General features: G+C 33.2%; 1 protein-coding gene across 1 annotated transcript in view; it reads right to left on the reverse strand.

Annotated features, from left to right (window-relative positions):
* Positions 1-2,976, reverse strand: part of LOC131594509 (uncharacterized) — a 38,232-nt gene extending 35,256 nt beyond the window's left edge. The window contains exon 1 of the mRNA XM_058866659.1: positions 2,822-2,976. The gene's annotated coding sequence lies outside the window, so the exon portion shown is untranslated. The remainder of the gene's footprint in view (positions 1-2,821) is intronic.
* Between the last annotated feature and the right edge of the window lie 23,304 nt (positions 2,977-26,280).

Consider the following 26,280-nt stretch of genomic DNA (forward strand, 5'->3'; position numbering starts at 1 on the left):
TTTATTTACTTGCCTTCTTCTTCTCCTCTTTATCTCTATGTGTTTTCATCATTGTATATTCAACTATTGTATAATCTTGTATGGTATCGTGGGAACGCTCTGGTTATTGATACATTGTGAGGAAATAATTTATACCAAGCTTTGAGAGAAATTTAAGCTTAAGAGGATGGTTTCATAGTGTTGGCCTGCTTGACGTAATGTCTTATTGGGTTGGCGAGAAGACCCCGCCTATAGTAGATCCTCTTGAGGGTATTGTTGTCCTGCAAGTTATTTGTAATGGTTGCAATATTTTCAAATGGGGTACGTGACTCTAGGGACCTTTAGTAGAACCCAAAACTAATGGCTATCAAGACTGATGGTTGTGTAGTGCTGATCTGCTTGACATATTGTCCAGTTGGGTTGGCGCAAGAACCTTACTCAAAATAAACTTTCTTGAGAGTATTGTTGTCTTGAAAGTTATTTGCGATGGTGGAAATATTTTCAAGTACAATCCATGACTCTAGGAACCGTGTCTAAAGCCTTGAAGTCGATGGTTGCATAGTGTTGGCCTGTTTGTTGTATTATCTCGTTGGGTTGACACAAATACCTCACTTAGAATAGATACTCTTAAGGGTATTGTTGACTTGCAAGTTATTTGCAATGGTATCAATACTTTCATATAGGGTATGTGACTCTAAGAACCTTATAAAATCTTAGAGCCACCCCTTTGTGAGAATCACTTTGTGCCAAACAATCAGAACTATTCTGTCATACAATCTCAATACTTATGAACCCAAAATATGCATGACATTACATTGCTTACATATTCATAAAAGAGATTCTGAATCTATGGTTTTTATTTACAGGGAATTTAAAAAGGGCTTAAGTTGTGTAGTGGGCATTTGAAAGACAAAATGCATTCAGACAGAAGAAATATGTTGCCACTCAAGTTTAGGTTGTCTAAAGTAGAGAATCTCATAGCATCGAGTGCTAAGCTAACTCCAATCAAACATAACAGCTTCAGAAAAAGATATGCGAAGATATTGAAATTATTGACCTTGAAGACTTATGTGGGGGCTTTGGTTGCTTTATCCCAATACTACGATCCTCCTCTCAGATGTTTCACTTTACAAAACTTCCAAATGGCTCTAACCATAGAAGAATTTGAAAGGATCTTGGGTCGTTATTTGAAATAGGGTTAAATACGTTTTTAGTCCCTATAAATATGCGACCCTGCATTTTTAGTCCCTATAAAATTTTTCTTCAATGAATGGTCCTTATAAAATTATTATGCACCTATTTTCAGTCCCTACTGTCAAACCAATATGTATTTTAGAATGATTATTTTGCAGACGTGTTCATAATGTTTTAAAAAGTTCCTGGAAAAAAAAGAAACTTAAAATTTAATTTCTAAGTTGGGATTTTCATTACTTTTATCATTATTTTTTGAAATTTGAAAAATTCATATTTAATTCTTCTCGTTTTAAAAAATTCTAAAACTTGGTAAATAAATATTTTCCAGTATTCTAAACATATATAAAAAAAAATTATTCAAAAATTTAAAAATTAAAGGATAATTAAACAGTTTTTAAAATTTTAGAAAATAACAGGGACTGAAATTGCATGCATAAACATTTTAGAAGGACGAATCATTGAAGAAAAATTTTATAAGGACTAAAAATGCAGGGTCGCATATTTATAGGGACTGAATACATATTTAACCCTTTGAAATATTATAGTCCATTCATAAGCTTGGGAGGAACTATGACACCAAAAAATGTAGCAGCATCATTACATCTTACTGCAAGGGAGATAACACCAAATTTGAAATCCAGCGGATTTTCGAGGAAATTATTGGAAGCAAAAGCTTTAATATTAGAAGGATAAGGAAAATGGGAAGCATTTAATGCTGTTCTAGCCCTTCTTATCTATAGGGTAGTAATGTTCCCTAAAAATGATGATTTCGTAAACCTTTTGGCTATCAATGTGTTCTTAGCTCAAAATTCGGTTCCTACTCACCTAGATCAATTTCCAGGTAGTTAGGATAGGAGCATGGGAAATTGCATAATTTAGCAAACTATTCATGTGTCAGATAAATCTGGGGCTGATTGACTTCAAAGGTGATAACACTATTTTCATATATGAGGTTAGCTTAGAAGATTTTTACTAGAGTTGGATAAACATCCATCGGTGTATCGAAGATAGAGCTTCTCAGACCCGCTTCTTTAAATATCTTGAAGAATTCATAATATTTGAAAACACTCACCTCCATAAAGTAGGAAGGCATGATTTCTCTAGTGCATACTCCCTATTATATCTGACCAATTTCTTTATAGTTAAGAATTATTCTAAAAAGTATGTTGGAGCGGAAGAATTAACATAAGTTTTAATTCTTTTGGTACCATGATGTTGGACAAGAACCAAGAGTAAAATTCTCATAATTTTGTAAAAAAATTTTAATTAGAGACAAGAGGAAGTAGAAGATAATTCAATATGAGATGATGAGATATGAGATGGGGTTTACCTTTTATAAGTTATAGATAAACGATTATTTGCATGATCTAATTGATTATTGTGGTCAAGACTTTAGGTTAGAGATATCTGATTGACGGGGGGCATGTTGATCAAGATCATAATTGATTATGAGGCACATAATTTGAAATTTTAATTTCAAGAAACATCTAATCGATTAGACCTATAAGGTAATCGATTATGCAGTATGTTTTATAATAATTCAATATGCCCCCTTATGATCAACAATGCTCTTTTCTAATTTATCATTATCTCTACTGATCTTAACAGTACTAAGTTTAAATATTTGATCATATGTTAGAGATGTTACCTCGATGTCATATTCTCTTGAATCTTTGAGGCACACACAATCTTTTTTATCAGAGTCCATTTTTTGAGAAAATACTTCGTGAGATTATTCTGATGTATCGTCAATTACATCTCTAAAAATATTTGAATTTATTGATATTGATCTCATTGATTTTTCATCTTTTCCATGAGATGAATCTCCAAACGTTTCTTCCAATGTTTATATTTTAAAGTTTATACTTATTGATGCTTCTTCATGTAATCTAATGGATGAAGTTTCTTTATCATTTCTATCAGACAATGACTCTTCAGGTGATCGTTCATCTATTGAGATCATCCGTTAAAATTATTTTCTAATGTGTTAATCTTTCACTTTCATCTTTGAGTATTCTTGAAGACGATGACGACGATGAAAATGGAGATCTTTCGTGTATGTTTGATATATCTTCTTCTTCTTCCTTGAGTAGCCGAATCAAGTCCTTAAGTTTCTTGATAATTTCCTTCTTTCTAGAATTTTCATGTACTCAACTAAGGCACTATTATTTGAATTAAATATTGGATTAGATTTCTGATGCCAACTCTTAATTCTTGGACATTTGTTAGATACAAAATTCCCAACATAACCTCCAAGAGTTCCAATAATTGAGTATCATCTATGAGGATTACTTTCGTATTCATTTGGCATTCTAACTTCATGAATTTATGTGTTTATTCTCTGTCGTTCGATTTTAGAAGAAACTCCATATATTATCTCAAAAGTGACCCACACTTCCTTGACAAAATTATAATTAAAAACGTAAAATAATTCCTTAGAGCTCAAGGCACTTATTAATTTATAATCTAAGCAAAAAGTAGGAGTAAATGGATCATTAATTAAAGAATCTCACATTTCAAAATCATTTGACTTAATAAAAATTTCAAACCCCGTTTTCCAAGATTTAAACCTTTCACCGTCAAACGGTAGAGTTGTATTCATGAAAAGTCAATTGTTAAAATTATAAGTGTTTGTAGACACCACACACACACACTCTCTCTCTCTCTATCTCTCTCTCTCTCTCTCTCTCTCTCTCTATCTCTATCTCTCTCTCTCTCTCTCTCTCTCTCTCTCTCTCTCTCGAGACGATTAGTCTTATAATATGAGTTAGACTCCAATGCCACCTGTTGGACAAGTGAATCCAAACAAAAGAGGGAGGGGGATGAATTATCTTATTTTAAAACATAATGTCCAATTTAAAAAAATGCCCCAACACTAGAAGCAAACACATTACATGTAAATTCCACTCTTAAAGCACGACAAAATTGAAGAAGAAATAAAGAGAGAGAGAAAAGAGTGGAGAGTTCGAAATAGTATTCAAAATATATTTTTTGGTGTGAGTGAAATAAAAAAGAATCTCTCTATTTATAGTAAAACATGTGGCTAAAAATGAAAATAATTCATGGGCTTTTAATGCCACTAATTGATTAACAACTAAGTTTAACAGATTAGCTAAGATAAAACACGAACATTTTAAATGGCATTGTCATAAATCGATTATGGAAATCTCTAATTGAATATGAGTGTTATAAGTCCCTAATCCATTAGTTAAGCATAAAGGGTTTTCTAGTAGCTTTAACAAAGTTAGAGAGGCTTTGTGTTCATTTGAAAGTGTTCACGTTATTTGCCTTAATAGTTCAAGAGTAGATCATATACCTTTATAAATAGATACCACTTAATACGGACCTGACGAGCTTTCACACTTCCTCAATTTCACAACTTTAAAGAATCAAGATCCCTTTCTTGATACATCAATATTTTAACACATTATTTGGGACTTGAATTTACTTCTATCTGATGAATCTTGGTAAGGCTTATTGATTATTAAATACCATCTTTAGAGAGTTTGCTTGATTATCAACAGGAATTCAATATTGAATTGGACAAGGGTGACATGATATATGTCTTGTGTTTAATATATACATGAGGATAAAAGAGTAATTATACACACAAAGATTATGTCAGATCGAAAGAATCATAATCTCCAATGGAAAAAGATCGAAAGAAGATGAAGAATGATTAGTGAATTTGGAAATTAGGTTTTGTGGAAAACTAACAACTTTCTTCTGATACCATATTACTGACAAATAACATAAAGATTGAAAGAATAACTTAATGTTTGCATTCATCTATTAATGAAATAAATCTTGAATTACAAGCTTAAGTTTCAAGTTGCACATATATTGTTGATGTAATAAACCGGTATAAAAGAGAAATTGAAAGGATTAATAAACTTTCTAACTGCCTAATTAGGTTTTCTAAGAAACTAAACTAACTAATAATTACATAATAATCTATAATATTTAAACGAAGAAAAAAATAATTAAGATCAAGAGGAGTGGTTTTAGGTCAAGATTAACCCAAAATCACTCTTTTCTCATTTCTAATATACGATACGATGAAGAAAAATAGACGGTCAAATATCCATTGATTTCGTACAAAATTACTTTGGACAAAATTTGAAGAAAAGGAAAAAATTAAAAATCTTACTTTGGTTTATTGAAAAGTGTATCCTTCCTTTATTTAAAAATCTTAAATTTTATTGAGTATAGGAAAAAATTAATAAGTTTTACATTTCTAATAATATTCTTAATATATACCCTTCATTTAATTCTAAACCATTTTTATTCTATTCAATATCAATACAAATATTTTACTTAATTTAACATATATTTTATACAAAATTTAAAAACATTAATGACAATTAACAAATTTATTTAATTAGTATAATTTTTTTTTTATTTTTTTCTTATATATAGCAAAAGGTACTACTCTAGAAGTACAAACAAAAAAACAGTTGTTGTTAGATACTGATTATGTCTCATTTGTCATCAATATGACGTCGTCTTCGTCTTCTTCTTCTTCCAGCACACCGATTGTCATCAACATCCAATCCAAAATCGAGTCCAGTTCATCAGTAGAATTCATTTCCACGAATTCTAACAACTTAGAAGACAAGTTGTTTCAAGATCTTATAGGTATATTGTGTCGAGCGTGTCAATTTAAAACACCGGGGAGTCGGGAGTCTGTTGTTATTTATTTGTATATGACTCTTTATAACATGTATATGTGATGATGTGCTGATGTGTATTGTAAACACTTTATTTTGGAAAACTCCTCTATGAGAGTGAGAGCTATACGTACATTTTTATGTTCATATCTTCCGTGTGTTATGTATCGTTTTATAGGCAGGTGTTGTATGCTTTTGGCATCGTTGATGGTCGTTTGTTTTCTAGGTGTTTCTTGGTTACTTGGTGTAACATCCTAATTGTGTTGTATGAAATATTAATACTCTGATATTTTATTGCCTAAATGCTTTGGGTATAATTGGGGTGTTACAATAGTGGTATCAGAGCAGGTCGGTTTGTCCGGCTAGTGTTGTCTAATGTTGTTTAATTCCTCAGTATGTGATAAGTGTGTGGAGCACTGTCAGTACTTGTTGTGCCTCTAGTCGGTTGTATGCAGGAGTGGTTTGAAGCTTAGTGGGGGAGAAGATATGCTTCTCGGATATGTTTCAGTTGCAAGATGTTAGTATGCTACTGAGGACAGCAGTACTAGTGTTGTTGGAATTTGTTGTTTTCTGAAGTGAAGGTGACTTGGACTTAAGACTTTGGTTGTTAATCAAGTTGGAGTGTCTCGGAGTAGATTTTGGTTATTTCTAAAGAATGGAGTTTAGAGAGTTGTGATGCTCTAACTCTACTGATGGACTGTGAAGTTGTTGTTTGAGTAGCCTTGTGTGAGGTGTCGTTGTTGGATTAGTGATTAAGAAAAGTATTGTGGTAGGAGTTATTGACGTTGTTAAGAGTGTTTTGGTGCGTAGCTACCAGACGTCGGTGTTAGCTGGTTCAGATGATCTTGGGAGATTTGCGAATTATGGAATCATAGTGCTTCTGTGATATGAGCAAAAGTTGGAAAAGAATATTATTAATGTTGGTACTGATAGTATATACTCTATTATGATTGTCGGCTACCTATTGACAAATTGAGGACTTGATCACCCTTAATCTCTTGTTGATAGTAGACGGGATCGTATTGGACGTGATAGGCTTATCTGGCTAGTTTAATAATATTGGAAGTGAATGAGTCGGTGCAAGGTGGTACGACGTTGTTTATGTTGTCGACGACTTTGGATGTTCTTGAGAAAGAGCGATTGTGGGTATTGCGGATAGTTGCACATTTGTATAAGTGTTTCTTGAAGGTTTAAGTGATTCATCGTCGAAAAGGGGAATTCCGTCTTGGAGTTCTGTTTGAAGGATTTAGTTCCTAGAACTATTGTTGTGTCGAGGGGTCCGTATCGGATGCCAACTTATGAGTTGAAAGAGTTGAGGGGTCAACTTAAGGATTTTCTTAAGAAGAGGTTTGTTCATTCGAGTGTGTCGCCGTAGGGTGCATGTGTTTTGTTGGTTAAGAAGGAAGGTTCTATGAGGCTTTGTGTCGATTTTAGACAATTGAGAAAAGTGACAATTAAGGAAAGGTATCCACTTTCGAGGATTGATATTTTGATGGATTAAGTTGGTTTGAGCTTGTTTGTTTTGCAAGTTTGATTTGAGGTATAGGTATCATCAGTGTGAAGATGATCATGCTAAGTATTTGAGAATTGTTTTGTCCGTGTTGGGGAGAAGAAGTTGTTTGCTAAGATTCCTTATGTGAGTTTTTGGTTGAGTGGAGTGAATGTTCAAGGGTTTAAGAGGGGGTTGATTATCACTCCTATTTTGATTTTCCCGGATCTGTTAGAACTGTTTGTGGTGTTTTGGGATGTTTCTTTGTTGGGTTTGCAAGAAGTTCTAATGCAGAAAGGGGTAAGTGGTGGTTTATGCTTTTATGCGAGTTAAGATTTTTGAAAGGATTTATCTGTCACAAGATTTAGAGTTGGCAGTTGTTATTTCTGTTTGGGAAATTCGAAGGCACTAATTATTCGGATCGAGATTTGTGTGTGTAAGTGACTACAAGAGTTTGAAGTATTCGTTTGATCAGAATGAGTTGAATATGAGAAACCATTGCATACGTCTATATTGATGATTCGAGTATTGTGATTGTTGAAACAGTTGTGAGATTTGAGTTTGGTTTGTAAAGCGACTTCTTCAGGTGTTGAGCTTTATATGTGAAAGCTTACTTATGGTATTCTTGATGATATTAGAAAAGGTCAGAAATCGGATTTGAATGGGTTAATAAGATGACATTGATTAGTCAAAGATAAAGATAGTGATCTTCGGATTGATAAGAACAATGTCATGGGATGTCATGATCAAGTTTGTATTCCTAATGTTCGGATTTGAAAAGAGGACTTTGGATGAAGTGCATCGTAGTGATTTGAGTATTCATCCTGATGCTACTAAGATGTATCAAGATTTGAGAAGGTCATCTTTAGTGGCAAGGTAATGAAGAAGGATATGAATGGATTTGTTTATTTGTGTTTGACTTGTCAGAAGTCGTCTGGTTTGATGTAACTTTTATCCATTCCTGAGTGGAAGCGGAATAACATTTCTATGGATTTTGTTTCTGGTTTGCCGAGGACCTCGAGTAATTGTGAGGTGATTTGGGTTATTGTGGATATATTGACGAAATATGCTCACTTTATTCAGATAAGAATGGATTAACCGATGGAAGTACTTGCGAGTTGTATATTGGTCAGGTTGTTTGTTTGCATGACGTTTCGTAAGGTAATATTTAGATTGAGATCCGAGGTTTATTTCTGAAATTTTGAGAAGGTTCGCAAAGTACTTTGGGTATGAAGTTGCGTTGAGTTTGGCGTCTAATCCTCAAACAGATGGTCAGACTGAGAGGACGATTTGGTCACTTAAAGATCTATGAGGGCTTGTGTTGTGAAACAAGGATGTGTTTGGATTAGCTTTTTGCCTTATATCGGATGATACAAATACTTTTGTCTGGTGTGCGAGCTGACACAACAGATTAAGAGGTTGAGTCTGTTAAGAGAGAACAATGAGTTTCTGGTGAATACTAGAAAGAGCTGGAAGTTGGATATGAAATTGGTAAATCTGTTTGTTGTGGGAAATCAGAGTGCACATCGGAAGCGTGAAATGACGCGGTTCGTATGTGTGTGTATGAATTGTTAGAGTTTTAATTTTGGACAGTGGACGTGGTAGGAATGATAAGACCACCAGATGTTTTGGTTACATGTTTGACTGCTATATCTTGGCATGGTTGTTTGGATGTTGTGCGACTGGGATGTTGGTATTCTAGTTTTGTTGAGGCTGTTCAGAAGTTGTATATGTCTTGGAACTTTATGTCCTTATCTAGGATGGTGTCTCGATTCCATGGTGATGGTTAGAGTGCATGTAGCTAATTCCTTTGATGGGGGATTAAGGGTGTGTTGCCTTTGGCGATGGTAACAATCTGGTTGCGGTTTGGTTGACAAGTGCATTGTATGGGCATTGCATCTTGTTCTTGTTGGTTGTGTCTTGGTTATTTCTTGTGTTTTGGTGTTAGTCGATGAGTTCATTGTATGGGCATTGCATCTCGTTGTCGTTGTTGTGTTTTGGTTGTTTTGCTTTTAGCTAGAGTGATTCGTTGTTAGTGCTGATTGTGTCGTTGCTTTCGTGGCTTGATAGTTGGTTAGTCGGAGGCGAGAGCGTATCCAAGTTTGTTTGCGTTTGGGATATTTCCGAGGACGGAAATGTTCCAAGTGGGGGAGAGTTGTAACGCCCGGAAAAATAAGTATATGCTTAATTTGGACGTTTGTGACGTTTATTGGAATTTTACCGTTTTTGGAGTCGTTTCAGTCGGTATTAGTTCGGGATGACAGACTAATATTTAATTGAAGGTTTTCATATTTTTGGTACTAGAAATATTATTAACGTAATATTCTGCGTTTTCGGGTTTTTCTGAGCAATTGAGTTTGGACCGGAAAGTGAGATATTTTGTGTGTGAATAGTAAGTAGTGGGGGGAGATAGAAAAGAGATAAGAGGAAGAAAACGTGAAGAAAGGAAAAGAGAAGAAGAAGAGAGAAAGAAGAAGAGCAAAGATGGAGAGAAAGTGAAGAAGGGGGTTTTGGAGAAGATGAAGAATCAAACCAAGGTAAGGGGGTGAATCTAATTTATCTTGAATGTATGATTCTTATAGTCTTGTTCTTGTTCTTGTTCTTGTTCTTCTTCTTGTTCATTTTCTATGCTTGACCAACAATGGTGGATTGTGAGGTTTTCATGATATAGCAAGATTCAAACATGTTTTGGTTGGTATTTTGTATAGAATCATATCCTTGTTGTGTTATGGTGATTGATCATGCTTTCTTTTCCATTTCCATGGCTTGATTGAGTTTGAAGAAAATGTTAGGTTTTGAGAAAGATTGATGAATCAACCATGAAAAGTTTGATGTTAGGTTGTTTTTATGGTATGTATGTGTTGTATTGATGTTATAATGATGTATAGGTGTTTGAGAAATGTTTATAAGAGTTTGGTTGGTGGAAATGGTTATTTTAGGGTTTCTACGAAGCTTAGGTCGACCTACACAGGGGTTTGCGTCGACCTGTGCAGCCTAAAAGGCAAAAATCTGTGTTTTCTGCAGAATGCGTCGACCTGTGAAATCCTTGCGTCGACCTATTGGGTTGGCGTGCGCATACCCGAGGGTGACAGGAGTTCAATGCGTCGACCTATGTTTTCCATGCGTCGACCTACAGCTTTTCCAATTTTTGGCAGATTTTGTAACGATCATAACTTTTGATCCGTAACTCCGCTTTATACGCCGTTCGAAGTGTTAGGAAGCTAATTGGATGTTCTATATGATGGTATAGGTTTGGTTAGCTTTTGATTAATTGGTTATGAGGTGTTGTTGATAAAAACACATAATTGTTTATATGCACGATATGATTGGTAGATAATCATAGTGCTTGGTTGCAATTGTTGTTGATGTGTGGATTAACATGAAATCATGTTCGTATATGTTATGTATTAATGAATGTTCATTCTTGATATGTGACGATGTTTGGTTGTTTGTTGTTAACATGATGTGTGGCCTTATGGCAAGTAATTGTTGTTATGAGAATGATGTATTATCATTGTTGAATTGTTGTTATTACAACTTGTTGATGATGTATTGATGAAGTTGTGGGCCGATGGCCAATATTAATTTGATGTGATGCAATTATGCGATCATTTATGCCAATGTGTCCAGTATGTTTTGACGGTGAATGTGTGCTGTGTGCTTATTAATGCCTGTGTGGTAATTATGGTGTGATATAATTGATAACGATGTTATTAATTGGTGATGTATCCTTTTGGATAGAATATAAATGGTGTAACGTGAATATGTGACTGTGTTATATTGTTGATGATGTTGTTGTCATGTAATAGAGTCATATTTGTGCACATCATAACATTTCAATACGTTAATGGCAGAATGCTATTAACAGGTGGCCTGCGGGCATTGGTTACCAGTAGGAGCTTAATGCTCGGTAAAGGTACATTAGCCTGAGTGGCAAGAGGTCATCAGTGGGAGCTACGTGCTCGATGACAATAGCCTGCGAGCTTCCTGAGTGGAATAAAGTCCTAGCATAATGCTCGGCAAGGTGTATTTGTCATAATGACAAGGAGGAGTTTACTCCGGATTTGGTACCACATGCATATGCATAGTCGAGTCTCATTCATCATTGTCTGTCTGTATAATTTATGTTATCATTCATGTGTCGCATTACTTATATATTGATTGTGGTTGACTTAGTGGATTACTTTGTTGTATGATTCTTGATGATACTTGTTGGCATTACTATATTTATAATGATTCTTCATTATAAATTATATTCTCACCCTTCTGCTGTTTTGATGCTTGAGTGGCATCCTGCAGATTAGCCGCTTTGGGAGTCTTTTGGAAGAGGTAGTTCTCCAGTTGGTCTTGTCGGTTGCTCTGATACGTAACACCGGGGAGTTGGGAGTCTATTGTTGTTTATTTGTATATGACTCTTTATAACATGTATATGTGATGATGTGCTGATGTGTATTGTAAACACTTTATTTTGGAAAACTCCTCTTTGAGAGTGAGAGCTATACGTACATTTTTATGTTCATATCTTCCGTGTGTTGTGTATCGTTTTATAGGCAGGTGTTGTATGCTTTTGGCATCGTTGATGGCCTTTTGTTTTCTAGGTGTTTTTTGGTTACTTGGTGTAACATCCTAATTGTGTTGTATAAAATTTTAATATTCTGATATTTTCTTGCCTAAATGCTTTGGGTAGAATTGGGGTGTTACATACTTTACCTGCAACAGTCCCTATAACATTAAATGCATGTCACTGTCAAGAAGACAAGCTGGAATGGAAGCATTGCCATATTGTCTATCTTTCATGTTTTAAGCATAGAAAAAAAGTATATTGGAGTGTAATAGAGTACAAAAATCAGTCACTTTCAATGGTTAAAAAAGCGGTTTCCAATGTAAACTATACTACATAGGTCTGCTAAACCCACCAGATCTGTTAAAAAAAGCAGTTCCCCAGGTGTCATACCCCAAAATTTGGCCATCATATTTCAAAATATTTTGACTCATATGATCTTCAATTGCTCAAGAATCGGGCACACTCACTTATCTCCTAAATAATCAACCTACAACTAGGGTTTTGACTCTCTCAAAGTAAAATCAAGTTCTAAGACCTCAAGTGGACTCCATGGCCTATCATATGCTTCAAAGGATCCTCATGCCAAGTTCCAAGCTTTGATCCATAAGATTGCTCAGTCAGCAGTTCAAATAATCAACAATCGACTAGTTGACCTAAAAGTCAAATTATGGTCAAATCACAGTCAAAGTTCCTGATTTTTTTGTCAACATTCTCATTTTGAAGTGTCATTCATCATTTGATCAAGGGTTGATCATGATTCATCAAGAAAAGGCCAAAAATCCACAAAAGTACAAAGTTGCTAACTTAGGGTTTCTAGGTAAAAGTCAACTGAACTTTGACCAGCCATAACTCTCTCATACTTTCTCAGAAATTCCTCAACCAAAGCTCATTCTCAAGGAAATTTGATTCTCTACAACTTTGATGTTGGGCCCAAGGTCAATAAATGCTTCCGCATAAGAGATATGAGCCAATATATTACAGGTCCTTCTAGAAGATCGCAAAAAGATATTTTTTGTCAGGAGCCATATCTTCAAGATAAATTCACCAAATGCAAAAAGTGTTCCAAAGTGGCTTATAGAAGACATCCCGAGGTTTCCAAAACGTCCTAGAACACTTCCATAGGACAAATATTGGATGCGTTATGATCTTCAGAAGTTGGAAATATTTGTGAAATTGCATAAAACCCTAAATGACAAAGTTCAAACTTTTGAGCATGGGGCCTCAAAATTTGGATGGTCCACGTGAATTTAAGCCCATAGGGAGTCCATTGGTCAAGAATTATTATTTTCATGATAATATTTTATTTATATTTATATTTGATTTTAATCATTTAAAATCAAATAAAATCAAATAAAGTCATAAAATAATTATAAGATCAATACTCCATATTTTTTTCTTGATATAATCTGATCAAATCTCATCCAATGGCCATGGTTAAGAGTAAAATATGCATGCAATAGCATGGTATCCAAATTTAGAAAGATTTAATGCAAAATCTTTTTAAATTTCCACCTCATCTAATTGCTTCAATCACAAAGCTTATTTTTACCCTAATTCCCTTCATTATATATAGGTGTTATTCATTCAGCAATAGGGGACGAAAATTGCAGCCTCCATAATCCTTACCAAAGTTCCAAAAAAATTCAAGAACTAGAGCACAAAAGAATTCATTGTTCCAGCAAGTTTCAAAGCCAACAAAGCACCCCATTCATTTTCTGAGGGAATATAAGGTAGGCCAAGCTAGTTTCCAAACGTTGATCATGCATGGAATGCGCATAACATAATCAACAACTTTGTTCATATTTTTTAATTTTCGTATCTCACATGTTATTGTATTTCAATGTGATTTGATAATACTAATGGGTTCCTGAGATCATTTAGAGCAGGTTTGAATGATTACTTGAGAGGTTGGACGTGAGAATCGTGAAACACCATGCTTAGGGTTCGAACCTTGTGTTGCTTCGTATCCATACTTGCCGTCGTTTTCGGATCAAAATAATGCCACCATTTAATTCGCAGCATGCTAATTAGTGTATCTGGGTTCTATTTGTTCTTTTTAGCTTTGATTTTTGCAGGTTTGAATTCCTCCAGAATTGGCTACAAAAATTGGCAGCAGGATTCGTAGCAAACTCAAGGCAAAATCGTAGCAAAAAGTGGCTGTAAGGAGGAAGAAGAAGGTGAACAGGGATTTGGATCCTCTACAGTAATTTATCTGCTGCTTCCATTCAGCCATCAATCTTAGCCATTCATCTATCTTTTTCACACTTTTCAAAGCAACATCATTTTATCTAAATAAATTTTATCAATTTTCAGCCATTAGATGAAATATGAGAGAGAAGGCATAAGAGAGGAGCAGGAGAGGATCTATTTCCGGTGAACAGTGATATGGACCATTTGACCCTACACGGCGCAGCGCGATTGGTTAGTCAGCAACGTTGCTCAATTCTGTGTGGGCCCGGTTTGACTTTTTCCCATTTAATCAATCTTTACATATTTATGTTTTCTTGATTGATTCAATAGCAGACAAAAGCTTGTGGCACGGTTGGCAAAGAAGGCTTCCACAACTCCATGAATGTGGGTTCGATCCCAGGTAATTGCATTATTTTTCTTTGTATTTACTTCCAGGTCCTGTGCGTGCTACCTGAAGGAGGTGTATGAAGTGCCCTCATGTCAAGGCCCTTGGATGATCTCAGAGATTGATCCAGCACCTATAAACCTGCAAGTCTACCATGGAACTCATAAGGACTACCACACTCAATCAAAGCCCTGGTTTTTCTAAATTCCTTTACTTTCTTTTTATTTATTTATTTCTTTTTATTTACTTCTTTATTTAGTTTCTTTTTTTATTAAAGATCTTGTTTTTTTAATATAATTTAATTTAGGTTAACATCTTTTAGTTTTTATATAAATTAATAATTATTTAATTTTTAATTTAGGTTTAATCAACCAAAAAATCACAAAAACCTAGAAAGGTAATATTAGGGTTTGCCCGTTCCCACACCATCTGGCCAAAATATTAGGATTAGGTTTTTACCCAATTTAATTAATTTAGGTTTTTTTAACCAAATAAAATTGATTTAATTAATTAGGTTTTAACCAATAATTAATTAATTAAGGTTTAATTGATTAAAATTAATTTAGACTTTTAAGTTAGGATTAATTTTTATTAAACCTTCTATTTTTTATATTTTGCTGATTTTTTATCCTCTTATTTGTAACTGTCCAGGGTTTGTAATATTTTGACTTTTATTTTCGCGCCCAATTCTTCCTCTATTTTCCCTGCAGGTGTTTATTGTAATAGTTTAGGTTTGTATTTCCGCCTTTATTTGTCTGCCCACAGGTGTTTATTGTAATAGCGTAAGACTTTTAAATTCCGCCTTTAATTTCTGCAATTTTAAACTGCGTGGTTAGTAATCTTAGGGAGTGCAAGCCTTGTTTAAAATGAATTAGCTCACTAATTTACAAGATAAATATCATCGAAGTTAACCACGTGATTGTGCACCCACACACCTTTAGGGTAACCCTTCTTGTTGCCTGTTGCCTGAAGATTAATGACTATTATATCCTTCCCTTAGACTACCTGCCCTCTTTATGGCAAGAGACAGTCTTATGGCGAACGATATCTCGATGACCCTTCAAACATCCAATTGAAAGACTTCCTGCCCTCTTATGGTATGGATAGACCCTTTCACCTGAAAAACTAAAAGAACAAATTTTCAAACTTAGGGTAGTTGCTACTAATTGCTTGCTCTAAAAATTCAAATTAATTTTCACACCTCTTTTCAAAATCAAATTAAAAAAGACTACGCTTATTTACAAGCTAAAGTCCTTCTTCGAAAATCTTTTCAAACAATTCAAACATTTTGAAAACAAAGTGAGCTAAGCAATTAAGAGCCCATGGATAACCATGGATGCAAAGGGTGCCTTACACCTTCCCTTTGTATAACTTACCCCCCGAACTCAAAATCTTTTCAAAAGATCTTTTTCTGTTCTTTTAGCCTTTCTATAAATTGGATAAAATAAAAGTCGGTGGCGACTCTTGCTTACCGCAACATTTCTTTAAAGTCAGTTCTCCCACCGTATTACACCAGGTTAAAAAATTAGTCACTTTCACTTGGAGTTGGAGAAGGTAGAAGCTATCTATGCACACAACTTTGGTTTCAAGCCATTGCCTAACATGGATATTCAAGCTAATCAATTTCAAACTTCACTAACCAAGCCATTTCCTAACATGGATGTATTGGTGGGAAGCAACTTTCTACTTTAAAAAAATGTTGTTTTTTATTGTTCAAACGTGAAATATTAAACTAATTTGCTTAGCAGAACTTTAAAATTGCCCAGTCTTTTCAAACAAAATAAGAAATTGCTTCTTAGTCAAGATATCAACAACAAATTATTTGGTCACCCTTTCTCTCAACATGAACCTACACTTTTTTTATGATTAAGTTTCATACAACTTTTAAATCTCATTTAAACATAAGTTATATTGTCTTTTTTGTTAATATCCATTTACTCTAAAGTTTCATAAAATTACTTCCATTAATAAAAAAACACTGTGTATATTCATTTTCTCTTGTCCCGAATATTTTACACATATAAAAATTATCAAATAATATTTTAAATTTGTAACGGGACACGATCAATCAAATTCACACAAAAAAATTATTGATAAAGATTGCTTGCAATACGCATTTGAGTTTAAATTCATCATACAAAATTATTTTAATCTATACAAATGCATGAATATCATTATTCTTTATACATTACTTTAATATCTAAATTCAATTTCCATTTCAATTTCATAAAATTACCTCTTCTATTATTTGTTCATCCTAACATCATTTAATTTCCTTGCTGGTTCTTCCACTTCACTTTTTGTATGGTAAAAGTTTTTTTGCCTTCTTATTTCACTTATTATTTTGATGTAGTATGGTTTGTAAACCTATCTATTAATACTCGATCTTTCAAATATTTTTATTATTTACTTTTTATTCATATTATTCATACCATTCAAATAATGCTATACTAATTTTTGTATACCCGTGCGGACGCACGAGTATGTTAGACTGTTACTAGTTTTATTAATAATAAGAATATATAAGTATTTTAGAGTAAAGAAGACAAAAATATAATTATTTAACTTATTATAAATAATTAGATATTTTAAGGATTTAGAGATAATTAGAGAATTTAGTTGAATAAATATAAATATAAAATGAATATTTTATAGTTTTAATTATAAAATAATTTTTATGAACAAATATTGATAGAATTTTGTTTAATAAAATAAAAATATTGTTTCCAAAATTACATATTTTGGGGTGTGAGTAGTTTAAAAGAGTGTGAGTACCAATTTGTACTTTTAGGCTATGTTTGGGAGTTTGGAGGGGAGGGGAGGGGAAGGCTTCCAAAAATAAAATTTTAAAAAAATATAGAAAAATATTTGACATTTTTTGAAAAAATGATTTTGTTTAGAATGATAAAAGAGTCATTATCATTAGTAAATTTTTAATTTTCAGAATACTATAACAACCTAAAAGATATTTGGAATATTTATGTAAGCCCTTCAAAACCCTTCAAAACCCTCCTTCAATACAATTTTTGAGTTCCCCATTTTATGGGGTTTTTGGTGTTATGAATAAACACAAACACTCCAAAACCCTCCTACCCAAAATCTTTTTATCCTTTTCATCAAATTCTTCATATTTTCCAAAGCCCTCCCCTCCTTTCCCCTCCAAACTCCCAAACATAGCCTTAGGGTTATATTTATAGTTAACGTGATGTACTTGAGAAGTTACATGAAAATTTTGGAAATGTAGAAAAGAGGCGGATCAAAATTCTGAAGAGAGTAGAACTTGGAGCGATCACCAATAAGGGAAAGAATGCATCAACCTTCAAACTTCGAGATAAGAGGGGCATTTCTTTACTCATGGGTGATTATATGCAGTTAGGATAATGAGATGTATTTACCCTCGTACCTCCGTCATTTTATTATATGTGGTTTTTGTTTTTGTTTGTGGCTAAAGGTGGTTGGCCAAAACCTCTAAGACCACCTATTGATGAGTTGTTATATACTTCCTCCGTCCTATATTATAAGTAAATTTCACTTTTTAGGTTCATTGAATAATTAATGTATCTGGTCTATATGTATAACAAATACATTAATAATTCAATGAACCTAAAAATGAAATTTGCTTATAATATGGGACGGAAGGAGTATCTTGTTGTAGTGAAAGATATATATGAATATGTAAATGTTGTGTTATGAAATTTTATGATTTTTGTGATGATTAAGTTATCTCTAAGGAATGTTGTAAATTTTTTATCGAACCCATTTGATATGTGTTCCCAAATTTTGTAAAATGTCATTTTAACAAAAAAAACTGCAACGTAACGACTGCGATATGTGTGATTGCACTATCGCGGAAGAGGGTTGGAGAGTCGCACCGAAAGGTTGCGACTAAGGGCGCGTGGCCTAACCGCCAGGGTCGACGTTTAGCAACGACGGGGTGCGCGATGCAGCATACTGGGGTCATCGGTCGGGGCGCCGGCGCGTGCATTTGTAGGTCGCTGCAGTGCAATGAGATTTCACGCGATGGGCGACGAGCGGCGACGCGGTTAGCGTCGGCGAAAATTCGCGCTATAATGGGAACTGAGAACTTTTAATAATAACCATACGATTTAAAATCAATGCTCAGATATGCATTTATGTGATATGTATTTAAACCAAAATCTATCTGTTAATTATTGTCTCTTAAAATTTGAGTGAAATCTGAGACATTGATTTTAAATCGTATGGTTATTATTAAAAGTTCTTAGTTATTATAGCTAAAGTTCTCATTTGATACATCCCATATATATATATATATATATATATATATATATATATATATATATATATATATATATATATATATATATATATATATATATATATATGATCTTGAGTATGTTGGTTGAGTTGAATTGAATTAATGTGTAATTATATGAATATTTTGAGTTGAGTAATTCAGAGGAATTACACTGTGAGCCTGTATTAGAGAAATTACGGTTCACACAGTAACCTGTTTGAGTATGAGTTATTTAGAACAATTTTGTTGTTGTTTGAGTTTATGATTGTTGTTGCCATAATCACGCATACATGCATATTGGAGTTAAGTAGTATTGTGTGCAAGTGTGAGTTATTAGTCCCACATTACTTGGAACAGTGGAGGTTGAGCACTTTATAAGTGAGAAGACCCACACACCTATCACCTTAAAGTTTTGGGGTGAATATATGGTGTCTCTTTCACTTATGTTTTGCTCTTGACCCAATGTGAATACTCCCGATCATGACCCAACAAGTAGAAATTCGGTTTAGTGAGGTCATGTTCAGCGAGAAACCAACAGTCTCATATCTAGTGAGAGACATGGTTCAGAAAAGAACGAGAAACAAGAATAAATAAGTAACACACCTATGATGTCTAAAAACCCGGTACCACATGCATATTGGAGGAGGAGTTTGGTGTATTCGCATTGCATTATTATTATTATTATTATTATTATTATTATTATTATTATTATTATTAGGGTTAAATATGTTTTTAATCCTAATAAATATGGCAACCTTCAATTTTAATCCCTGCAAAAAAATTCTTTAAACAATGATCCTCGTAATATTTTTGTCCCTATTTTTAGTCCCTCCCGTTAGATTCCACTAATAGGCACGCCACGTGTCACGCCACGTCAGTTAAAGTTAATATTAAAAAGAAGAGACAGATTTCGGAAGTTGTAAACCCCTTTAAATAACTTATAAAAACAATAATTTATCTAAAAATAATGGAAAGTAGCATCATCACATAGATCTTCAAAAGTGGGTTCATTCTTGTCAATGATAACATCATCTTCCGATGTCTTCTTCACTATCATCAACCAGCATCCGAGCTCTTATTCTCAATTTTTTTAATGATAATTCACTTGTATTTCTATTTTGATTAATAGTAAAATGAAATGATCCCAATTTTTTTAATGATAATTCACTTGTATTTCATGAAGAAAAAAAAGGTTGATTTGTGCGACTGAGTGGGATGAACTAAATGAAAGTTGATTGGTGGCAATACAAGACGAGGTCTATTTTATTAAAAAACTTCATTATCTTTGTAAAGGGTAAGAACCCAGCCCATCTTTGTGCCGGATTTTCAATAACATGTGAATGTGTTCATGAATCATAATAAGCAATTTGTAATCATACCAAGACTACTTATGCAGAATTTTAAATACATCTAACTGAAGGCTTTATACAACAATTTATGCCTGCCCAATCATTCTAAAACAATGATAATTGAAAATACTACATGCAGTAGTGGCTTGTCCTTCTTTCAATTGTTGAGCAGTTGCTTCAAAAGAATGGCCATTGGAAAGGAGACAAAACCATATATATGAATGTAGGAGTTTTCTGTCAGAAGTTCTTTTTCATATAGCTGCATGCAGACATCATAACTGCACTTGGAAAACTGTTGGTGGCAGGAAATTTCAGACAATGAGAACAAGAATAAAAGGGCATTTTGGCCATACAAAATAAAACCATGAAAAGAATTTCATTTATCATTTGCTCCACTTCCATGTAAATAACTGGACCTGTTAATTAAATTAAACACACAAAAAAAATCAATTAGCATATAAACAAATATTTAAATTTTCAATAAATACTATTTTATTACATAGCAATTCTCACATTATGACGGTGGAAAGCAATTATATTCATTCCAATGACAGCGACAATGCAACTAGCATGTTTAAGAAATTCGTAAACTGTTTATATAGCGGCTAAGCAACATCATTATAATTGTGATTCTTAGCCCAAGAAATGAACGGAAGATAAGTGCTATAATAAATAATACATAAACAAAAAAGAATGAATGTTAATGAAGCCAATAAACCAATCAAATTGGGATAAAGCCCAAGAAATGAACAAGATAGTCAGCTTGGGCATTATCCCAATTAGGTTGGTTTATTGGTTCATTAATACTCATCATTCTTTTTTTTCATGTATTATTTATTACCCCATTCATCTTTTGTCCATTTCTTGTGTTAAGAATCACAGTTACAATGTTGTTGTTAGAGCACATCTCGGCAACTCTAAACAAAATTTATAAATTTCTTAAACATGTTAATTGCATTGGCATTGGAATGAATATAACTGCTTCCACAACTATAATATGAGTATAATTATATAATAAAATCAAAGGAAGAACTTCAAAAGCTTATTTCACCATTTTTTATGCACAAAAAACCATTTCATTTTGACTTTATATACATATACAACTAGACACTAAAATCCAGACTTCATCAACCCATCAAATCAACTTTTTGCAAAAAGAATAATCATATTATAATATTTTGCATCCATGGTAAGCAACGTGGGAAATATCAATAATTTATCATGTGCTCAGTTACACATATCAAATGAAAGTTCACAAATAGTCATGAACGAAATTCTTGAATAAAAGTTCACAAATAGTTATCAAACTTTACCGCAAACTCTTTAACAGAATGTAGCTTAGCAGCCATCATCTTTAAATCTTTGACTTCTTCTACAAGCTTGAAAGGGGGTGCTTTCTAATGAGGCAGGTTTTTGTGGCACAGTATTCTTGTAGGTCCATTAACGATTTCAGTTACCCTTTGATTATTGTAACATGTAAATCACACAGAAAATAAAGAAAGGGTACCGATTCGCTCTTGTGTTTATTTTCATGTTTGATTGAAATTTCTGCGTGTGTTTATTTTCATGTTTGATTGAGATTTCTACAGAAAATTGTAAATGAATGGCTTTATAGGCTATTTGCTCTTAAGCTTGTAAATAAATGGCTTTATAGCCAATACAGAAACTGAAATGGAGGGACCATGATTTATATGGCTATTTCTAAGGGAGGAATAAATCAATAAAGAATAATATTCCTAAAGAATAGGTTTATTAAGAAACAAACATATATAACTCTAAACTTGAATAAGTCAAAACTAAATAACTGCACTATACCAACATGATTGGTGAACGACAGACGCAGTTTTTATTTTTCTTTCTCTTTTTATTTAATATTGGATAATGTGTGTCAAGAGGTGATTTGTCTCCCTTAAGTTGGAGGAGACTTCATTACCCACTTGAGTTGTTTTATGTACATTGGTTAAAAAATATGTCACCTGTCATATATTAATAACATGGTAGATTTTAATTATATCTACATAAATATGTATAATTGTATATTTAACCACTTGTTTTATTTTGTTTTCAAGTAAAATTAGTATATTTCCAAGGCCAATGTATAGAATAATCGTTTCATCATTAAATTTGTATAGAAACAAGAAGAGCCAATTGTACTTCAAAAACATACTCAAAAATATATTATTTAATTTTATTAAAAGCTATATTTAGAATATAGTGATTTTAATTTTTGTTTAATGATTAATATAAAAAGCAAAATAATAGATTTCATTTTATGTTTTGACTTCCGAATAATATATTTACAAAAATAAATTTGATATGATTTTTTTTAAATTTAATTCTAATATCCAAATAACGGATTATAATATCTTTTTTTAATATATAAAAAAACAATAAATATTAGGTTTGATGTAATATATTATATTTATATAAATTAATAAAAAGTATTAAAAGTCTCGAAGTTTGTAAAATTTGCACAATTTAGTGTTTTGGAAGATTTTCGTGTGCTATACTACATAAAAGTTACGAAGTTCATTAAACTTGAATACATTGGTATTTTGGAAGATTTTTGTGTGCTATTCTACATAGAAGCCACAAAGTTTATTAAACTTGCAAAATTTGGTATTTTGGAATATTTTTGTGTGCTATACTACATAAAAAGTCACGAAGTTTGTTAAACTTACAAAATTTGGTATTTTGGAAGATTTTCTTGTGCTATACTACATAAAAGAGACGAAGTACGTTAAACTTGCAAATTTTAATATTTTTGAAGATTTTCGTGTGCTATACTACAGAAAAGTGACAAAGTTCGTTAAACTTGCATACATTGGTATTTTGGAAAATTTTCGTGTGCTATACTACATAAAACTCACGAAGTTCGTTAAACTTTCAAAATATAGTCTTTTGGAAAATTTTCGTGTGCTTTACTACATAAAAGTCAACAAGTTTCTTAAACTTTCAAATTTTAATATTTTGAAGATTATCGTGTGCTATACTACATAAAAGTCACGAAGTTTGTTAAACTTGCAAAATTTGGTATTTTGGAAGATTTTTCGTGTGCTATACTACATAAAAGACACGAAGTTTGTTAAACCTGCAAAATTTGGTCTTTTGGAAGATTTTCGTGTGCTATAATACATAAAAGTCTCGAAGTTTGTAAAACTTGCAAAAATTAGTTTTTTGGAAGATTTTCGTGTGCTATACTACATAAAAGTTACGAAGTTCATTAAACTTGAATAGATTGGTATTTTGGAAGATTTTCGTGTGCTATACTACATAAAATTCACGAAGTTTGCTAAACTTACAAAATTTGGTATTTTGGTAGATTTTTGTGTGCTATACTATATAAAAGACACGAAGTTTGTTAAACTTGCAAAATTTGGTCTTTTGGAAGATTTTCGTGTGCTATATACTACATAAAAGTCTCGAAGTTTGTAAAATTTGCACAATTTAGTGTTTTGGAAGATTTTCGTGTGCTATACTAACTACATAAAAGTTACGAAGTTCATTAAACTTGAATACATTGGTATTTTGGAAGATTTTTGTGTGCTATACAACATAGAAGTCACAAAGTTTATTAAACTTGCAAAATTTGGTATTTTGGAATATTTTTGTGTGCTATACTACATAAAAAGTCACGAAGTTTGTTAAACTTACAAAATTTGGTATTTTGGAAGATTTTTGTGTGCTATACTACATAAAAGACACGAAGTACGTTAAACTTGCAAATTTTACTATTTTTGAAGATTTTCGTGTGCTATACTACAGAAAAGTGACAAAGTTCGTTAAACTTACATACATTGGTATTTTGGAAGATTTTCGTGTGCTATACTACATAAAACTCACGAAGTTCGTTAAACTTTCAAAATATAGTCTTTTGGAAAATTTTCGTGGGCTATACTACATAAAAGTCAACAAGTTTGTTAAACTTTCAAATTTTAATATTTTGAAGATTATCGTGTGCTATACTACATAAAAGTCACGAAGTTTCTTAAACTTACAAAATTTGGTATTTTGGAAGATTTTCGTGTGCTATACTACATAAAAGACACGAAGTTTGTTAAACCTGCAAAATTTGGTCTTTTGGAAGATTTTCGTGTGCTATACTACATAAAAGTCTCGAAGTTTGTAAAACTTGCAAAAATTAGTGTTTTGGAAGATTTTCGTGTGCTATATGTCGCGGGCGAAAAATCGTTGTCTTTTTTCTGGATGAGACACCTGATGCCTTCTTTGGGCTCGAGTGCTCAAAAAAAAAATGATTTTTCTTTTGTACCGACCAAACTTTTTATTATTTCCAAAGGAGGAAAAGGGAAAAAGCTGCAATAACCTAAAAACAGATGCAAAGCCCGAAACTAAAAGCAATGCATAAGTGGGGGAGAGATTCCAGGTAAGAGGGTTGGTTATACGAAGGGAAGGTATTAGCACCCAACGTATCTATAGTACTCTATAGGTTTCTTTATTTTGTTTTATTCCATTCTTGTTGTGGTGGAGGTTCTTGTGAAGTAGGTGGGACCTAAGGTGTTTGTTTGATTATGCTCGCAAAGATCATCGCGATCCTCTGCATACATATCCCTTAGAGGGAATCAGAGCATCTGTAGCTCGGGGTCTACGGGTGCTAAGGTTTGAATGGTTTTTTTGTTTTGTTTTGCTCGCCAAGGATCGACCTTGTGCCTACGTATTCTCAAAGGGACGTTGAGAAAGTCAGAGCAATCGTAGTTCCCACTTATGCTAGTGGAAGCAAAGGAAAATAGACAAATGTCGTCTAAATGCTAGATGTATCTAATCTATATCATCACATACATCTGTTTGATTTTTGTTTGTTTAACCAGCCTTGTGGCAAAAACTTTCAATGAAGTCAGCCTTGTGACAAAAAGTTTTGATTAATCAGCCAGCCTTGTGGCAAAAGTTTCAATGAAGTCAGCCTTGTGACAAAAACTTTGATTAATCAGCCAGTACGGTGGTAAAACAGTTTGATTGATTAGCCAGCCTTGTGGCAAAAAAGTTTGATTGATTGATTGATTGATTGATTGTTTGTGATGATATAGATGAGATACTCCTATCATAGAGATGATAAATGTCTAATCTCCTAGGGTATTTGATTTGGATATTGGGGATGCTTATAAGAAGCCCGTGGGTCCTTGTACGAAGCCCAAGAGGAGGCTATCCGAGGGTCCTTGCATTGTAAGCCCAAGAGGAGGCTATGGGAGGGACAATCCAGGGTCCTTGCATTGTAAGCCCAAGAGGAGGCTATGGGAGGGTCACTCGTTTGTACAAAGCCCAAGGGGAGGCATGGTATAGTTGGTTTGAGCTCTTAGAGCGATTTCACCGGGAAACCATACTCTATGTCCTAACCTAAACTAGGGAGATTCTTTGCACGAAGCCCAATAGGAGGCTATGGGGAACCTAGTGTTATACTAAGTTGAACAAGCACATATAACACAATCACAAGTATGAACAAGTACGAACAAATATGAACAAGTACATGAACAGATATGAACAGTTATACATATATGACAAAGTGTGTGTATATAATGGAGTTTATGAAGGAAATATACCTGTAAGCATGATCCATTTGTATACACAGGGCTCGGGACTCATACTCGGGGAGAGGTCCACTTGAGTTTATTCAAAGCTATGTAAACAGGTATTTACAAAGGGCTTGGGACTTATACCTACATGGAGGCCCATGGTATTTTTGGGAAGATTTAAAGAAACCTTCATTTTTGGTTTGTTATTCACAGTTGAAAAAACAGATTGATTGAGATATGTACAAAAGGCGTACAATGAAATACCTAATTTCATGTACTGGAATGGGTATGTACAAAAGGGGCTTGGGACTTATACCTACGTGGAGGCCCGCGGTATTTTGAAAAGTTTTGAAGTTTCTTTGAAGTTTTGTTGTTTTGAAAATGATTTGAAAATTGTTTTGAAAAGATTTTGTTTTGAAGAAGTTTTATTGTTTTGAAAACTGTACAAAAAGAAAAGAAATGGGACTTACACTCTCTAATATTCGAGAGGCCCCACTTCGTTTTGAAAATCAATTGATCAATTAAAAAGATTTAATCAAAAAGAAGTGGTTTATCGTTTTGAAAAAGAATCGCGATCGCTCGTCTTAAAATGATTTGAATTTGACAAAAGTCAACTTAATTAAGTTAAAACAAGTTTTAATACTCAATTAAGACCTAAA

Source organism: Vicia villosa, linkage group LG4 (genome assembly GCF_029867415.1).
Source record: "Vicia villosa cultivar HV-30 ecotype Madison, WI linkage group LG4, Vvil1.0, whole genome shotgun sequence".
NCBI classification, from domain to species: domain Eukaryota; kingdom Viridiplantae; phylum Streptophyta; class Magnoliopsida; order Fabales; family Fabaceae; genus Vicia; species Vicia villosa.